Genomic DNA, 14,446 nt, shown 5'->3' on the forward strand with positions numbered 1-14,446 from the left:
TGCATACCAACTTAATCTGGTATCAAGTGTCTACTCATGTATTGTCCAGAGTGATTCTAAATATCTACACTTAATCTCGTGGCTTCTAAAAATGAACTCTGACTGATTTTATATTATAAATTTAAATTCCTTTACAATCCTTCTACAAAATTTACTCCTTGGAAGACTTTAGATTTAAAAAATTAAAATTCTTGAAAAATCATTTTGCATACTTACCTTCTTGAATATCTTTACATTTACCTAATATAAGTGAACTGGAAATGAACTAGAAAATGCTGAATTCTATTAGCTTGAATCTCTTTCAATTAACGATGAATTACAAGTATTATATATATATATATATATATATATATATATATATATATATATATATGTGTGTGTGTGTGTGTGTGTGTGTGTGTGTGTGTGTGTGTGTGTGTAGAAATTATTTAAATTATGTTTATCAAGATGACATAAACAGTTTTAATGTTTTTGCCCATCGGTTTTCCCATGAGTGGGTTTCAGTTTGTTTGTATTAATATGAATTGTTCTTAATTCTTTTGTGGACTAGTCACATGTCTTTCTTCACAACCCTGCTGTGACATTGCAAAGATGTCACACAGTTTCATTGAAGTTGTGTTTGTGATGAAATTGACACACACTGATGAGGTGCAGAGAATGTGAGAGATTGTTTACTCCATTGACTCTGTGCGTATTAGTGTGTGTTGGATAGCTCTAGTGTGGGACTGGTTCTCGCCAATATAATGGTTTGGTGCAGTGCTTGTTCACATCAGTGATGCTCAAATCAACTGCTGATCAGTAATTAAATGCTTTCTTGCTTGCCGTATATAGACATTGTGTTCGTAATAGTGATATGATAATGGAGATTGAGAATGTTATTTTCATTGAAAGTGATTATCAAATTCTTGGTCTTTCTAGGATGGAATAGGAAGGTAGTCTAACACTTCAGGCCCATCTTGTCTCTTCCACGATATTCTGCTTATTTCCTTCTAGTTTGACTATCTTGTTCTCTTCTCTGGATCGGGTATGAGAAGGATTATGATTTAATTTATCAGGATAGTATTGGTAAGAATATTAAATTAAATTTCATCAATGCTAGTTTCCCATTTCTCGTCTAATTATTTTGATGTGGAGCAGCATGCAGCATGAGCACTTTCAACCATAGACAGCCAATTCTTGGGCCTGTGACAGCCTCAACTCAAAACTCCCATCTGCTTTGTCCCCTTGTTCATTGCCTGCAGGTGCGGTGGCAAAGGGGGGGGGGCTATGGGAACTATAGCCCCCCCCTATGGAGTATCATATTGCATTGGATAAAATGACTTCAGAAATCAGCGAATATATTTCTCCAACAGATTCAATAATTTCTTAAATCAATAAATATCATTTAACTTAAAATAGGCGTCTTATTATTTATTACTACACATTTTCCCCTGAACTCTAAAACACTTACTAAAAACTACTTTAAGCAACACCAAATTTTACCAGTTTGTCAGTAGAGGACCCCAACTCTCCTTCTGATAAGCTGTATTCCATTCCCCAAAACCCTCTCCCCTCCATTAGCTCCCCCCCCTTGACCGAATTCTAGAATCGGCCCTGATTGCCTGTGAGTTAGCCAATGCGCGCGACCTTCAACAGTGGTCCGTTTGCTCGTTTTTTGCTCACTCGCCTGTTACCCGAAACAGCATTTTCTTTCTCTGCCAGACTGGTCAGCTGGAAGCACAGCAGAGACGCCTGCATTCTTCTGCCCTCGAAGTTCACACTGCAACAGTGTGGTTGCTCTGCCCATTAAAATCATTGTTACCTGTAGCACACACAATCTTCCCTCAGTTCTCAACCATGCCCATCATCTGCGCTTGTCCTGGACTAGGCTACAGCTCTGCAGGCCATTGTGTCACAGTGTGGCTAACTAAAACTTGCTTCCCCTCCAGTGATGCTTCCACCATATTTCTACCTAACTTAAACAATCAAATTTACGTAAAGCACTTATCTCGTCACCCTCAATGTCACGTGTATTAAATCTCAAACAAGTGAAATATATACAAAAAAACCTGTCCCATGTTGCAAAACCAGTGTCTTGCAACACTATAAACGACACAGGAGTCCACTACACGCAGCAAGCGGCTACACGGGTAGCAGGGGTTGTGTGGCATGGACTGGGCGGTTTTTTAGGTTAGATGGCCTCAGGCAAGTACAGAAAGGGCAACAGCCTCAAAGGGTGTGGGGCAAAGTCAGGACATGCGGGACCAAGCAGCAATCGGTATTGTAATTGTAAACTGTCATAGCTGCATTGGTAAAGTACCGGAACTTCAAGCGCTGATAGAAAGCACCGAAGCTGAAATCGTTATAGGTACAGAAAGCTGGCTGAAGCCAGAGATAAATTCAGCCGAAATTTTTACAAAGGCACAGACAGTGTTTAGAAAGGATAGATTGCATGCAACCGGTGGTGGCGTGTTTGTCGCTGTTAGTAGTAGTTTATCCTGTAGTGAAGTAGAAGTGGATAGTTCCTGTGAAATATTATGGGTGGAGGTTACACTCAACAACTGAGCTAGGTTAATAATTGGCTCCTTTTACCGACCTCCCAACACAGCAGCATTAGTGGCAGAACGACTGAAATAAAATTTGGAATACATTTCACATAAATTTTCTCAGCATATTATAGTCTTAGGTGGAGATTTCAATTTACCAGATATAGACTGGGACACTCAGATGTTTAGGACGGGTGGTAGGGACAGAGCATCGAGTGACATTATACTGAGTGCACTATCCGAAAATTACCTCGAGCAATTAAACAGAGAACCGACTCGTGGAGATAACATCTTGGACCTACTGATAACAAACAGACCCGAACTTTTCGACTCTGTATGTGCAGAACAGGGAATCAGTGATCATAAGGCCGTTGCAGCATCCCTGAATATGGAAGTTAATAGGAATATAAAAAAAGGAAGGAAGGTTTATCTGTTTAGCAAGAGTAATAGAAGGCAGATTTCAGACTACCTAACAGATCAAAACGAAAATTTCTGTTCCGACACTGACAATGTTGAGTGTTTATGGAAAAAGTTCAAGGCAATCGTAAAATGCGTTTTAGACAGGACTGTGAGGGACGGGAAAAACCCACCGTGGTACAACAACAAAGTTAGGAAACTACTGCGAAAGCAAAGAGAGCTTCACTCCAAGTTTAAACGCAGCCAAAACCTCTCAGACAAACAGAAGCTAAACGATGCAAAGTTAGCGTAAGGAGGGCTATGCGTGAATCGTTCAGTGAATTCGAAAGTAAAATTCTATGTACCGACTTGACAGAAAATCCTCGGAAGTTCTGGTCTTACGTTAAATCAGTAAGTGGCTCGAAACAGCATATCCAGACACTCCGGGATGATGATGGCATTGAAACAGAGGATGACACGCCTAAAGCTGAAATACTAAACACCTTTTTCCAAAACCGTTTCACAGAGGAAGACCGCACTGCAGTCCCTTCTCTAAATCCTCGCACAAACGGAAAAATGGATGACATCGAAATAAGTGTCCAAGGAATAGAAAAGCAACTGGAATCACTCAACAGAGGAAAGTCCACTGGACCTGACGGGATACCAATTCGTTTCTACACAGAGTACGCGAAAGAACTTGGCCCCCTTCTAACAGCCGTGTACCGCAAGTCTCTAGAGGAACGGAAGTTTCCAAATGATTGGAAAAGAGCACAGGTAGTCCCAGTCTTCAAGAAGGGTCGTCGAGCAGATGCGCAAAACTATAGACCTATATCTCTGACGTCGATCTGTTGTAGAATTTTAGAACATGTTTTTTGCTCGAATATCATGTCGTTTTTGGAAACCCAGAATCTACTCTGTAGGAATCAACATGGATTCCGGAAACAGCGATGGTGTGAGACCCAACTCGCTTTATTTGTTCATGAAACCCAGAAAATATTAGATACAGGCTCCCAGGTAGATGCTATTTTCCTTGACTTCCGGAAGGCGTTCGATACAGTTCAGCACTGTCGCCTGATAAACAAAGTAAGAGCCTACGGAATATCAGACCAGCTGTGTGGCTGGATTGAAGAGTTTTTAGCAAACAGAACACAGCATGCTGTTATCAATGGAGAGACGTCTACAGAGGTTAAAGTAACCTCTGGCGTGCCACAGGGGAGTGTTATGGAATCATTGCTTTTCACAATATATATAAATGACCAAGTAGATAGTGTCGGAAGTTCCATGCGGCTTTTCGCGGATGATGCTGTAGTATACAGAGAAGTTGCATCATTAGAAAATTGTAGCGAAATGCAGGAAGATCTGCATCGGATAGGCACTTGGTGCAGGGAGTGGAAACTGACCTTTAACATAGGCAAATGTAATGTATTGCGAATACATAGAAAGAAGGATCCTTTATTGTATGATTATATGATAGCGGAACAAACACTGGTAGCAGTTACTTCTGTAAAATATCTGGGAGTATGCGTGCGGAACGATTTGAAGTGGAATGATCATATAAAATTAATTGTTGGTAAGGCGGATACCAGGTTAAGATTCATTGGGAGAGTCCTTAGAAAATGTAGTCCATCAACAAAGGAGGTGGCTTACAAAACACTCGTTCGACCTATACTTGAGTATTGCTCACCAGTGTGGGATCCGTACCAGATCGGGTTGGCGGAGGAGGTAGAGAAGATCCAAAGAAGAGCGGCGCGTTTCGTCACAGGGTTATTTGGTAACCGTGATAGCGTTACGGAGATGTTTAGCAAACTCAGGTGGCAGACTCTGCAAGAGAGGCGTTCTGCATCGCGGTGTAGCTTGCTTGCCAGGTTTCGAGAGGGTGCGTTTCTGGATGAGGTATCGAATATATAGCTTCCTCCTACTTATACCTCCCGAGCAGATCACAAATGTAAAATTAGAGAGATTCGAGCGCGCACGGAGGCTTTCAGACAGTCGTTCTTCCTGCGAACCATACGCGACTGGAACAGGAAAGGGAGGTAATGACAGTGGCACGTAAAGTGCCCTCCGCCACACACCGTTGGGTGGCTTGCGGAGTATAAATGTAGATGTAGATGTAGATGGAACTGAGGCGCCCAACATATAAGGTGCCCAAAATCCCGACGCTTTACATGTGAAAGTAGTTGCCCCAGACAAAATGGCAAATCAGCGTTGAACAGGTATGTGTGGAGATGGAAATGTATTAATAATTGCTTGCATAATTGGAAAACTTGGTTAGAAAGAATAGTTGAAAGAAATTTCAACATAATTTATGGATCTGCACACAATTCTGTGTGAAATTTAACTGTTACCAGTATCAACAGACCTTTAATATCAATAAATTCTAGGTCAATAAACATTATTTGGATTACATACCGTTACATTAATTCCATTGTGTTTAGTCTTGGCTGTGACAATGTCGACGCAGGAACGCTCCTCTAGATATTGTGTAAATTTTTCTTGTCTGCACTGAACAACTTGATGCAGAATCTCAGCGGCGAGTGAAATGATGAACAGAGGATTTGAACTCTTAACCGTGAAAATAAATATTCCTTTTCTAATAACTTACTATAATATTTTTAATGAACAGTTAAAATACACATTTTTAACAATGCTGGTATGATGGATTCAACATATGTCCATGTGATAACTCCTCTCAAAACAAACCTGCGAAGATACATGAATTAATAAATTGAAGAGCATATTTCTTACTCACTCAGTTTACATACAGCTTATATATAAGAAAAGAAAAGAATGAAAACTAATATTATTCAATACAATTGCCCCCCCCCCCCCCCACTGTACACTGACGTCATATGGAGGTGCACAGTGTCTGAGCTTATTTCCCTTTTTGAGGTTTGATAATCCTGACCAGTATGGACATAGCCTTTATTTTCGGTCATTGGAGTTATCCTGAAAGGTTAAGGGAATGTCAGCTTCTTTTAACACATACTTACATACGTTTTCTCTCCTAAAAAATTGAAGCTGTAACCATGTAGTCCCATTATTGTCAGTCAGCATCTGCACAGTGTTTAGCTTGCAACGTATGCGCGCGCAGCCCAACGTCCACTATCACCACAGTTCATGCTCTCGTGTTCAGTACGAGGCCAGAGTGTCTGTGTCGTACATTTATAGTGGCTGTCACTGCATAAATTCGTGAAGCTCGTGTTCAGCGGCGTGATCCTTTGTGAAATCTTCAATGTGGTGACAACTGGTTACCATATCACCGGCCCATGGAAATGTTTTTGCTCTTTGTTTTTGAGCGACTTTCATGCAGTTGCATTACTTTTCTGTAGTGTCCTTTCCACACACTGTACACATAACATAATAAAATACAAATACAGTTACAAAATACAATTATCCTAAGCATTTGCTGACATGCCGTTATCGACTCTCATCTACATTATTGTATGTTACATTTTCTCTTCTGTTTTTACATATATATGGGATCATTACTTGTCATTTGGTTTTAGTACGTTTTGTCATATTACAATTTCGTTACATTATTCGATTCCAATTACATGAGTACACATTTTACTCTCGTTTGGTTATACATGCTTCATATAAAATCCATACAATAACAGATTTTGTTCTTCATTTATGTCACGTAGAAGAAGGTGTAATTAGATGAATGACGAACACTAACTTCACTCAACGAAGGTTTATTGGCCACCTGCACATAAATGAGTGCGGAGCGAACTGCCTCCGGCCAGAACACAAACAGTATGTACACAGCTACAGAACATTCCAGTACAATGATTCTTGACATTTGTGGATACTTCTAGAATGTACTCGAACCGAATACAGAAATTAAAACTGTACAGTCCAGGTGAGGTTTGAACTCAAGACCCTCCATGCAACAATTTAGTATCATCACCACTACACCACAGACCTACTCAGCTTCTTCTGCAACAGTGCTCCTTCCTGAAGAGAGCAGCCTCTCGGTGTACGTCCTAGTCCAGGAACGAGTCACTGGTTCTGCATACTCCGACTCCTGATGACTGATTCTCGCCTTGGTGGTGATCTTCTTAGAACGTCTTTTGCCGCTACGCTCTTCGTCACCTTTCCGCTTGTTGCCTGTCACTGTAGCTTCGAATTTACCTTGGGTGCAGGATCCTTTATAGGGCTTCATTTGAAGGACGTGGACCGTATCTCTGATCTTTCGTCTTCTTGTGTCGGGGTCGAAATCTTCAACTTCATAAGTAACATCAGACAACTGTCTTAGAAACTTATAAGGTCCAAAGTAGCGCCTGAGGAGCTTCTCAGAGAGACCAACCTTCGGAACAGGAGTGAAGATCCAGACTAGGTCACCAGGCTGGTAGACAAAAGGACGGCGGCTCGCGTTATATCTTCGGCGATCGCTTTCTTGAGCCTGCAGCGTGCGGAGTCGAGCTAACTGCCGAGCTTCCTCAGCTCTGGTTAACACCTAGCCGATGTAGTCGTCGTCCACGTCATCAGGATGTAACGGAAACACAGTGTTCATCTTCGTAGTCACCTGACGCCCATGCACCAGGAAAAATGGCGTAAATCAAATGGTTCAAATGGCTCTGAGCACTATGGGACTCAACTGCTGAGGTCATTAGTCCCCTAGAACTTAGAACTAGTTAAACCTAACTAACCTAAGGACATCACAAACATCCATGCCCGAGGCAGGATTCGAACCTGCGACCGTAGCGGTCTTGCGGTTCCAGACTGCAGCGCCTTTAACCGCACGGCCACTTCGGCCGGCTGGCGTAAATCCTGTGGTATCTTGTTTGGCGGTGTTGTAGGCAAACGTCACGAAAGATAGCACCTCATCCCAGTTGCCCTGCTCAACATTGACGAACATCTGATGAGTAATGTTGCACAGACGGTTTGTCTCTGTCAAAAGATGCGACTGAAAAACTTTCCCTCGATCCGCAATTAACGACCTTGGGGCACTGTGTTTTAATACAATGTCTTCCACGATGAATTTGGCTACCTCGGATGCTTCCGCTGTTTTCACGGCTTTTGTAATGCTATAGCGTGTCAGACAATCAGAGCAAACAATAATCCATCTATTGCCACTAGCAAACGTTGGAAATCGTCTGAGGAGGTCAATCCCAACACGGAAAGGCGTTTCGGCTGGTGGAATTGGTATGAGTCAGCCAGGTGGTTTCTGAGGAACTGTCTTTCTCCTCTGGCACTCTGGGCAGTGCGACACATAGTGACGGACACTCGTAAATAAACCTGGCCAGAATAATCTCTTGCGGATTCTATCATATGTCTTAATTAATCCTAGATGTCCGGCCTGAGGTGTGTCATGGAATTTCTGTAGAACATCTAAGCACATGTCTTTAGGAACCATTGGTAGCCACCTCTTTCCAAACAGATCAAAGTTTTTCTTGCAAAGTAATCCATTAACAACCTTAAATAGTCCTTTCACATCCTTTAATCGATTTAAGGCAAGCTTAATTTGAGATATCTTGGCGTCCTTCTATTCAGCAGAGAAATCCTCGAGTGCAGAGAGACAGTCACTATCTTCATCAAAGTCTTGATGTTCTTGCTCAGGGTTTCTTGAGAGACAGTCGGCATCTTGGTGTTTTCTTCCTCTTTTGGACACTGTGGTAATGTCATACTCTTGAAGACGTAGTGCCCACCTGGCGAGTCGTCCTGTTGGATCCTTAAGACCTGTCAACCAACAAAGTGAATGATGGTCTGTAACAACTGTGAATGGCCTTCCATAGAGATACTGTCGAAATTTGCACATGGCCCAGATCACAGCAAGAAATTCTCTTTCTATATACTTATATGGACATGTTCGGAAGAACAGACACCATTGATGACCCACAGCCTTCTGGAACGAAATTGGAATTAGATATTAATACCTTCAACTGCTGATGGGCGTTGATATATAGCAACGAGAACAGGTGAAAATGTGTGCCCTGACCAGGACTCAAACCCGGGATCTCCTGCTTACAGATGCAGACACTCTATCCATCAGAACCACCGAGGGCACAGAGGATAGTGTAACTGAAGGGACTATCTCGCGCACGTCTCCTGCGAGACCCACATTCTCACCGGATACGTCCACACACATTTGTAGTGCCCCTACCCAACCCACTCATTACTCATTACTCATGGAAGACATTCTTACCAAGTGCCGTAAGACAGAAGAAGAAAGTCATGGCCGGTATTGCCAAAACTATATACTTATGTGAATATCGTGTCTCTTCTTTCGACTCCGGTCGCAGGTTCGAATCCTGCCTCGGACATGGATGTGTGTGATGTCCTTAGGTTAGTTAGGTTTAATTAGTTCTAAGTTCTAGGCGTCTGATGACCTCAGAAGTTAAGTCGCATAGTGCTCAGAGCCATTTGAACTATTTTTTTGTTCTTTCGGACATGTCTGAAAGAACAGACACCATTGATGACCTGCAGCTGTCTAGAACAAAATTAGAATTATATAGTAATACCTTCAGCTGCTGGCAGGCATTGATGTATATCAATGGGGACAGGTGAAAATGTGTGTCGCGACTGGGAGTCGAACCCGGGATCTCCTGCTTACATGGCAGACACTCTATCCATCTGAGCCACAGAGGGCACAGAAGATAGTGCAACTGCAGGGACTATCTCGTGCATGCCTCCTGCGAGACTCACATTCTCACCTGATATGTCCACGCACTACATTCGTAGTGTCCCTACCCAATACACTCATTACTCATGGACGACATTCTTACCAAGTCCCATAAGAGTTCGAGTAATATGTGTGCATCTGCACGGAAGAAGTAGGTCATGGCCGGTATAGCCAGAACTATATACTTATATGGTTATGGTGTCTGTTTTTTGGCACATAATCCGAGGAAGCTTCTCACATCTCTAATACTTTTAGGGATATGAATTTCCGTTGTAGATCTCAATTTTTCTGGGTCTGGCCGCACACCTTCGTTCGACACAAGGTGCCCAAGTATTTTGATTTCTTTTGCTCCAAGACACTTCCTTGGATTAAGTTTCAGTCCGCCTTGTTGGAGACACTTACGAACGCCCCTCAGTCTTTTTATATGTTCATGAAACGTCTCTGAGAGCACTATAATGTCATCTAAATAACAAAGGGACATCTTCCACTTCAGGTGCCTTAGAAGAATATCCATCATCCTTTCAAAAGTTGCTGATGCATTACACAAACCATATGGCATTACCTTAAACTGATACAGGACCTCAGGGGTGTTGAATGTAGTTTTCTCACGATCAGCCTCATCTACTTCGATTTGCCAGTATCCCAGGTACATATCCATGGTTGAGAAAAACTTTACCCCCTTCAGCCAATCTAGTGTATCGTCAATTCGTAGAAGAGGATTAACGTCTTTTTTAGTTATCTTATTAAGCTTCCTGTAATCAACACAAAAGCGCCAACTGCTATCCATCTTCTTGATGAGGACCACTGGTGACGACCATGGGATCTGAGAAGGCTGAATGAAGTCATTTTCTCTACCTCGTCGCGAATTATTCGACGTTCCATTGCTGACACACGGTATGCTCTCTGGCTTATTGGTTGATGGTCTCGAGTGCTAATCCATTGCTTTACCGTTGATTTGTCTGATTTGCTCTTCACCTGTGGATTGAAGCATTCAGAGAACTATTGAAGAATGGCAAGTAGCTTCTTCTGTTGTTCCTTAGTGAGGTCTGGTGATAGTCGAGATAGAAGATCTTGTCTCGTAGTGGTAGCACTAATTTCGCCCACAGACTGGGCAAGGGATGTTTCTATGATGCTCAGCTGTTCTTCACTTAACGGCTCAGTGTTTGCTATGCACATGAGTCTTGGAAGGATGTGCGGTTCTTGGCGACAGTTAACTATCCACAATTCACCGAATACGTTCTTAAACGAGACGACAGAGGCTGGGATGAACAAGTTATTCTTCAGTGGTATGCTTGTCTTACATTCCACTACAAGATCCATGGGTCGATGCAGGGCATGACACTTGAAAGTTACCTTTCTAGCGCTGACTGCAGGAATGATCACTTCCTCCAGCACACATAGTCTCCGCACAGTCGGATGCTTATCTTCCTGTCCACAGTATCTCATCTTCATCTCATCTAGCATAATCTCCGAGCGACCACGATCTATAACTGCCGGAGAAGCTTTCAAAAAGTCACATTCCAGAATGATGTCATGAGTATACTAAGGGCTTTGTATGGCCACATATACCCACACGAATGGTACATCTCCCTGTAGGTTTTACATATTTCCCATTAGCCACCTTCAGCAGAGATGTTTTGCTGTCGACGAATACGGTTTTCTGCAATTGGCGACAGTACTTCTCCAAAATGACTGAATATGATGCAAGAGCTTGGGCTGGTCGGCCATTAATGAGGATATCGGCGTAGTTTCCTATCATTTTTGTAGTGATCGACGGCGAAGTATTTTTCTCTTCAGCGGCATCACCTCCAAGGAAGGTCGCACCATTTAACTTTCCAGGTTGTGGCTGCTAGGTGATCGGCTGGAGATTCTAAATGGTGATGGAGACCTTGATCGGCTTGTTGGGGAGCGTCCTCTCGAGCGCCTAGCTTGCGGCGATGGTGACCTACGTCGTCCTGCACCCACATCTTCTTGTTCATCTTCGTCGTCCCGGAATTGGCGTCGGATAAGATCCATCTGCTGTCTTCTGGCGCGGGCGTCATCAAATATCCGCCGCCTTTCTCGACAATAGCGCACCACACGTAGTGGTCGTCCACAGTGGAAACATACACGTTGGTTATCATGGGTCCTCCAGACGTCAGTCTTCCTTGGTGCCCAAACAGGTTTCTCATGCGGCATTGCAGGAACATAACTCCGCCTGGTTCGCGACTTTTTCACCGTTTTAAAGGGAAATAGAGGACGAGAGATTGGGTTCAATGTCTTTTCCACTTCCTCCCTTATGACCTCTTGAAGTGTCTCGGTTTTTTGCTCGCAGTGCAATCCAAGTGCCTTCTGAATTTCCGCTCTCACTATCTGATGAAGAACGCTTGTGAAATCAGTTGCTTCCTCCATCACAGGCATCGATACGACGTTTGGAAGCCGTTCAAACTTCTTGCATGTAATTCTTTTTTGATGCATTGTCTCGATATACTGGCACCATTTTATGAGGTTGTCTGCTTTCGAAACCTCCTTCAGGAGTAGGGAGTAGGGCTTGACACATGTCCTCAGCAACGCCCTGCATGAAATGTGCAAACGTATCTTCCTCCTTCATTCTAGGCTCCACTGTTTTACACAGCTCCAAGACCTCTTGAATGTAGGATGTTGTAGTTTCCCCTGGACGCTGTGCCATGCACTTTAATTTCAGCCTTGCACTTCTGTCGTTGTGTGTCGCCGAAATACCTTCGAAGTTCCCCCTGGAATACTTCCCAGTTTGTGAACTTTTCCTCGTTGTTCTCATACCATTGCCTGGCAGTGCTCTCCAAGTAAAAAATACGTTAGCCAAACACACGGTGTTATCGCATTTGTTAAATTTGACTATACGCTCATATACCTTCAGCCACTTGTTTGGATCTTGGCCATCGTCACCAGAGAACCCGGAAGGATGTCTCATGTGGTGGTACACAGCTGCAGTCATCGTATGTTCCTCTTCTTCTTCTGTCTCCCATACATTGCGATCTACTCAATATGGCTCGAACTCGGGTTCCTCGCCACGTAAATGGCGGCTCTGTCGTGGCCTGATGGGAGCCACTGTATCACAAGTTCCAATACCCAGCGTCTCTACCAGAATAATGTCACGCAGAAGGAGGTGTAATTAGATGAATGACGAACACTAACTTCACTTAACGAAGGTTTATTCAGCGCTTGCACGAACAAGAGCGCGGAGCGAACTGCCTCTGGCCAGAACACATATAGTATATATACAGTTACACAACATTCCAGTACAATGATTCTTGTAAAATTTGAAATTTTCTCGGCGAATCAATTGTTCAAAATGATTTCGGGCATGCAGCCGGTCGTCGTAAACTTCATTGCACGATATTTCGGCTGGACAACTGCCAGCCATCTTCACGTGAGTCGAACGAGGACTAACCAAGACATTCTCCATTCCGTCTTATATAGCGCGCTGATAGTAGTGCCGCGCATGCGTTGCAGTGGCGGAGACAGAAGGGCCACACCACCCAGCAACAGCGCCCTCGCTGGTGGAACTGCAATACTCAGCTGCCGTCGGTATTGTCGCTGGCCGCAGCTATCGAAGTCTTCTGGCTTCTTCGTCTCGAGAAAATTTCGGAGATGACGGGATTCCATGCGTTATTCATTTGGTAACCACTGTCACGGTTCATTTGATTTCCCGCAATGCGTATTTCAACGGGTTCTTTGATAATGGAGGCCCAAAAAGTGGGTGTGGCGACTAACAGGTCGTCCACGTATACTGTTATCTTACTCAAAAGTTTGGACCCTAGCACTTTGTCCAGAACAGAGATAAATACATCTGCACTTACGTTTAATTCAAAAAGCAATACTTGAAATTCGAACTCCTGCCCCCACATTCGAAGGAGGTATACTTCTGACTAGCTGGTGCCATTATTACACCTCATTTTAATAAAGCACTCTGACAGGTCAGAGATGGTGAGAAGGTGGGGAAGGAGTATGGCTTGATGTATATGTAAAAATCTCTTTAGGTAATCATCTAATTTTACACCATTTTTGCACTCCATTTTAATACTAGTCTGTGACTGGCTGGAGATAGCGAAAAGGGAGGGGCGAGTGAAGTGGGAGGGGGATGGGGAGGGGGGAGGGATTTTAATTTCCCAATAGCTCAATTGGGTTAGTTCCACCACCATCTGCTTTGTGATTTTTAATGCTTCACTGTGACTGGCTGGAGATAGAAGGGATGGGAGAGCAGGGGGAGGGGGAGGGGAGGTAACATAAAGCATAATTGAGCTAGTTGTAGTTGCTAATTCATTTTATTTTATAATTTCATTGATTGGTGACATCACTGATAAGGACGATGATTCCATGTGTTCAAAGTCATTGATAATGTAATACATGAACTTTGTCATCATTTGGGAGTCACATGATGAACTTGAAGGTCAGTGACTACGTTCAAGTTCACTTTTGGTTCAGAGTCGCCGTTGTATTCGTACTCTCATCATCTTCGTTCTGAACTGAAACTCGTTGACTCCAAACTTTTTTGGGATTTGAGTTTTTGCAGCTTATTGAAAGAGAGTCCAACCAAAGAATACTACAAGGTTTTCGATCTGCTTTCATCTGCTTTCCCACTTGCAACTTTCTTAACTTGGGAACACTACAGTCAACTATTCTCTGGGGGTACTTTTTAAGAGTTCAACACCATATGTTGGCCAAGCTGTCCTACAATACCCAGATTCAAATCAATACAATCCTTATCTGCCCCTAAAAGCCATAAACAGGGACATCTTCAAGCTAGACTTTAACCAGGCCAGTTTCTTTCCACTACTACTCAGGAGGAGAGCCAGAGTGTTTGTTCGAGACTCGTGTTCCATCCCACATCCTCTCTGCCCCTCTGTCACACTGGTCCATCCACTAAACGCCTACACAGGTA

Source organism: Schistocerca nitens, chromosome 2 (genome assembly GCF_023898315.1).
Source record: "Schistocerca nitens isolate TAMUIC-IGC-003100 chromosome 2, iqSchNite1.1, whole genome shotgun sequence".
Classification (NCBI taxonomy): Eukaryota; Metazoa; Arthropoda; class Insecta; order Orthoptera; family Acrididae; genus Schistocerca; species Schistocerca nitens.